The sequence below is a fragment of the Cupressus sempervirens genome, chromosome 8 (assembly GCF_028749045.1).
Source record: "Cupressus sempervirens isolate cs-2001-9-10 chromosome 8, ASM2874904v1, whole genome shotgun sequence".
NCBI classification, from domain to species: domain Eukaryota; kingdom Viridiplantae; phylum Streptophyta; class Pinopsida; order Cupressales; family Cupressaceae; genus Cupressus; species Cupressus sempervirens.
The window spans coordinates 413,471,292-413,476,790 of record NC_143125.1 but is presented as its reverse complement, the minus strand read 5'-3'; the positions used below and the strand labels follow the sequence as shown (position 1 = coordinate 413,476,790).

The 5,499-nt window shown below is 40.7% G+C and overlaps 1 pseudogene across 1 annotated transcript; it reads right to left on the bottom strand.

The window, feature by feature from the left end:
- Positions 1 to 1,047: 1,047 nt before the first annotated feature.
- Positions 1,048 to 5,220, bottom strand: LOC149543018 (phytosulfokine receptor 1 pseudogene; annotated as a pseudogene). Its single transcript, XR_016355583.1, has one exon. The product of XR_016355583.1 is annotated as a phytosulfokine receptor 1 pseudogene (transcript).
- Between the last annotated feature and the right edge of the window lie 279 nt (positions 5,221 to 5,499).

Genomic DNA, 5,499 nt, shown 5'->3' with positions numbered 1-5,499 from the left:
TCCAGAATACAAGGGACTAAACACAAACTTTCAGATCTTGGTGCAATGCAAATAAACTGTTAGCGATTAAATAATCCATTATCCAAATTAAGGCACACCGGTGTGCTTCTCATGACCAGTTTTCGAACTCAGCAAAGGCAAATTTAAAAAACACAAAATAAACTTGAAAACTGGGATGCATGAACAATGAATTTAGAGAACACTGAAGTCTATCCTGATCATAGTAGCATTGCTCTGAATTGGGATTGACTCAGAAAACTACAAGTATAAATGGAATTCAATTACATAGGATTTCATTGGGAGACTAAAAACTGCTAATAAGTTCAATAAAAATGGGGAAAAACGCTGTTTCAAATAAAATGAATACTCTGTTTTTCCTTCCAATAAAGACCAGAAAAAAATTTATTTTGCTTCTTAAAACAGTGGCAAAGATTTTGGAACAACAGCACCCCTTGATGAGGTCCAGGGGCAATCCCTCAGGTGTGTTCCTTGCTGATCCAGGATTCAGCCCCTCTCACCAGGACTCAGTAAAAGCCTTCAAGGCCACAGGGGCAAATATGAATCCATATCAGGCACTCAATTATCAATTCACGATGGTGAGATCTCAAACACTGAAAAGAAAACTGACACAGAAGCACAAGGAATCAAGGTTTTAACTAGGGTCTACAAGTTTTGTTTGGTGGACAAATCTACAGAAAAAACATGCGACTTTCCATACAGGACACGGTGTGAGTCTCTGGTAGGTTACTAGAGAAATAAAACTTTTGAATTTGGTTAGAACTCATGACAATAGGTAATAACAATCAATAACATTCTTGTGAATGTGAATTTGGTTAGAACTCATGACAATAGGTAATAACAATCAATAACATTCTTGTGAATGTTCATACATTTTTCAACTGAAAAAATCCAGTTTTAGTGCAGATGAACATTTACCTGACGGTAAACAATATCAGTTGCACTTTAAATTCCAATTTCGATGCAAATAATGACAGATATGCAGACATTAATTATTTCAGACTGCTCTCTTGAACATTGCTCTAAATATTGCATCTAGGAAATCTGCTTTGTTGAGGCTTCAGATTAATTTTATTGAAATGTGTGGTCATACATTACAAATTGCTTTAGGACATAGCTATACGAAGAGAACATCTCCCTTTGTACAAAAAACTGGGAAGAATGGCTCCCTCGATAAGGAAGGAGCACCTGCTTTTTTCTGTGTGTAATTAGCTCGTAACAGAATATAATTTGAATGTCACAAAATAAACCTAGCTTTTTCTCACCCACCTATATGCAAGGGACATTTTAGAATATGGAAAATCTTTTGACTCCATAACCCACATTCTTGGATAAAAAGCAAAACAATGCAACTGTATATTTACAGAGGTCAGACAGGAAAGTAAGCATAATTAGAAGCACCCAAAAAGCAGCATTTATTATCAACAGAGGAAAACCCTATTTCAATTGTTGGGAATGAATGCCTACATTTTCAAGCCACAAAACTACTTCTTGAATGGTAGGCCTTTTTAAAGGATTTTGATCTGTGCATATGCATGCAACATTGAGTACTAGCAACATTTGATCTTCATTTCCCTTACCACATAAAATGGGATCAAAGATTTCTTCCTCTCTACCATCAGCCCTCATTTGTTTTACCCATGCCACTAATTCCCTGCATACCTTTGGTTTGCAGACATCAACAGGCCTCTTTCCAGTAAGAAGCTCCAGAATCACAACCCCAAAGCTGTACACATCACCTCTAAGAGTGGCTATCCAGGTCTGTCCATATTCGGGTGGAATATATCCAAGTGTTCCCACAAGTTCTGTGGTGACATGTGTATCATATGGCAAAATAAGCCTTGATAGACCAAAATCTGCTAAATGGGCTTCAAATTTATCATTTAATAGAATATTGCTCGACTTTATATCCCGATGCACTATATGAGGTTCACATACCCTATGCAAATATGCCAAACCCCTGCCTGCTCCTAGAGCTATCTTAAGCCTATTATCCCAGTCCAGCACCGCACCTCCATCTGCCCTTTCATGTAACCAATAATCCAAGCTTCCATTTTCCAAGTAAGAGTAAATCAGCAACCGGTCATTCCCATATAAGCAATACCCTTGCAAGGAGACCAGATTCTTGTGCTGGGCTCTCGACAAAGCTTCCACTTCTGCCGTAAATTCTCTTTCAATCTGTAGACAGTCTCCAGTCAACTTTTTTATTGCAACTTTTGTGTCATCTGCCAGAATGGCTCTATATACCAATCCAAAGCCTCCACACCCAATGATGTTCGCCTGATCAAAATTGTTTGTTGCTTTTAAGAGATCTGCAACTGTAAGCTCCTTATTAGACTGGTTTTTAAATAGAATTACCAGGGATGATCCAACTGTTTCAGATAATCTTTCAGGCATCCCAAATTCTGCATCATTCTCAAATTCCTGAATCTCAATCCGTCTCCTTGATAAGCTGCAGATTATTGCAGACAGAAGTATGGCAATCCCAACTACAACACCAATAGTTATCCCCAGAATGGTGTTCCTCTGCAGCCTATTCCTAACCGGACTATTTTGAACATTTGTCAATTTAAGGGTTTTGTTGTTACAAGATTCAAGAGGCAAACCACATAAACCTTTGTTCCCTTCAAAGCTACTAATAGGGAAGCTGAAGAATTGACCGCCACTTGGAATTGATCCTGTCAAATGATTGTCAGCCACATTGAATTTAGCCAAAAAGGTCAGTGCCTTCAAAGATAATGGTATGCTTCCAGTGAGATCATTATCAGACAGATCTAAGTTCTCCAAGTTTATCATATTGGAGAGTGTATCGGGAATATATCCAGTTAAATTGTTTCTGCTCAAGTCTAGAATATGAAGATATTTCATCTCTCCAAACTGCGGCCATATGGTGCCATTTAGCTGGTTTTTGCTCAAATACAATGCCGGAGGGAAACTTGAAACGTGGTTGTACTGCAATCCACTTGCATTCTGATTGTGCTTTATAAAAAGAGGAAGATCGAGAAAAGTTCGATCAGCTGCTGTGGAGTTTTGCAATGATGTGAGGCTCTTCAATTGTGTAAGATTCACAGGCATCTCACCCGAGAAAGAATTGTTCGACATATCCAAATAAAACAGAAAATCGAAGTTACCCAACCAAGGAGGCAGACTTCCAGTAAAGCTATTCCATGAGAGATCAAGCACCTGTAAAGACTTGCAGTTCTGAAGCCAATTGGGAACCTGACCTCTAAGGCCACAATTTCCAAGAGCCAAAATTCTGAGCTTTTGAAAACCATTAATATCATGTGGAATTAGCCCTCCATGAAAGTTCTTGGAAAGAATTAAAGTTGTGAGGTTTGGACAACCTTGTAAGACATGTAATGCAGAGGATACATTTTCTAAGCTGTTATTTGAAAGGGAGATAAATGCAAGAACTTGCAGAGATCCCAGGCCTTGAGGAATTTCACCATGAAGTCTGTTTTTTGCTAGACTTACGGTCTTTATTGATTTGCAGTTGGATAATGATGTAGGGATAGTACCGTTTAGTGTATTGCTGGCTAGATCCAGTGAAATAAGGTCAGGCAATTTCGTGAAGTCCAGATTAATGTTCCCAGTAAAAGAATTATTCTTTAAATTGAGAACTTGCAACTTGTTACAGGCGGACAAAGCAGGGAGATACCCAGAAAACCTGTTACTGGCAAGAAGCAGTTGCTCCAGTTTCTCAAGCTTGCCAAGCTCCTTTGGAAGGTCACCAGAAAATTTATTACTCTCTAGTGAAAGGATGACGATATTTGACAGATTTTCGACTCTTGCATCTATAGATCCAGAAAACTTGTTGCTAGGCAGGAGCAACCGTCTTAAAGATGAGAGACTGTAGGTATCATTTGGAAGAGATCCACTAAGGTAGTTGAATCCTGCATTGAACTCCTCCAAAGCCTGACAAACTCCCAAGCCTTCACTCAGATGGCCACTAAACTTGTTCATAGAAAAATCTAGAATCTGCACTGAACTTGAATTCTTGCAAACGGTGGTAGGAATAGGACCAGTGAAAGAATTATTGCTTACATTGAGAGCAATCAAACTAGAAGCAGTCCCAAAGTTAGGGAGCTCACCTCGAAAGAAATTGCTTGAGATGTTGAGGGTTCTGATGTTTGCCAAACCTTCTGATGCGGGAATCGATATAAAACCCGACAAATTGTTGAAACTCAGATCCAGCACTTCCATGTGTTGCAACTGGAACAATTCTGGAGGGGCATCTTCATACAGTAAATTGAAGGAGAGATTGAGTTCTTTGAGATTCTGCAGGCATCCCAGAGACCTGGAAACAACCCCTTTAAGTCCTTTCTGCTGCAGCTTCAGTTTCGTTACTCTGTTCCCATCCCCACATTCCACTCCCTCCCATTTGCACAAATTCCCCTGCCAGTTCAAAGAGTTGTTCACCTGTCTCTTGAATTCAAGCAATGCCGTCCGCTCATCACCATCGCACTCCAATGCCCCGGCGTACAACAACAAAGGAAAATAAAACAAGGATACCCATATGGACCACCAAAACACCCAGGCAACCATTCTCCCCACACAAAACTAGGAAAAACAAACCGTAATCTCAAATTGGATGCCTGGCAAATGTTTGAAAAAAGCCAACAAGGCATGTAACTGGAATACCCCAAATGGGCATTTGGGATTACATAATCCGAAGCTCCCGCGAGCCCAAAACGCATATAAATCCCACTGCTTCCTCCTTGCACCCTCTCGAAGCGAACGAACAAAGGATTTCTATCCACTTCCGTAAACAAACGGATGACATGCCCAGTTGCAGTTATTGAATAGAGGTGATAGATTATAATAATCTAAGGCCTCCTCAAGTCAACGCCGAGCGCGTGCAGCGCAATCTCTTTCCCCAAATGTATTGTAAACTATTTTAAAAAGTGACGGACCTCTTTTTTCCTCTTTTTCGGCAGCCGAGGCAAATGGGTTGAAAGTGCAGACAGTGGCAGTGGCAGCGGCAGAGGCACGGACAACAAACGCAAACACATGCTAATCCAAATCAACGCATTACCTAAAGCAAAAGCGACGGCCTCAATGGCGACAAAGAGCCGGTGAGGCGGCGAAGGGTACGCTGGGCAGGAGATTAAATTTTATCAGTCAAAACACACACACAGTGGGCCACTGCTGCTCCTGCTCTGCCACGAGTCAACGGTTATCCTCCACATTCATCGATCTCAACCCACCGTGCCCTCAATTAATGACCCCCCAATGCTCTGCTTTTCCGCTTTGTGGAGGAGTCGGGACAAACGCGGGAATCTCCACTCCACTATTGAAGGTAGGTCTAGCCTAATAACGTAATCTTTCAGTCAATTTCTTCTCGAACCAAGAGCGCCCCATATTCTTTACCATAGCTTAATTGCTTTGTCTGTCTCCTTTCCTACTCCTGCATCTTTGACAAAAGGAAGGGAAGGTAAAGATCTTCCATAGTCTTGTCATCGCAAAACATTGTTTTTATAG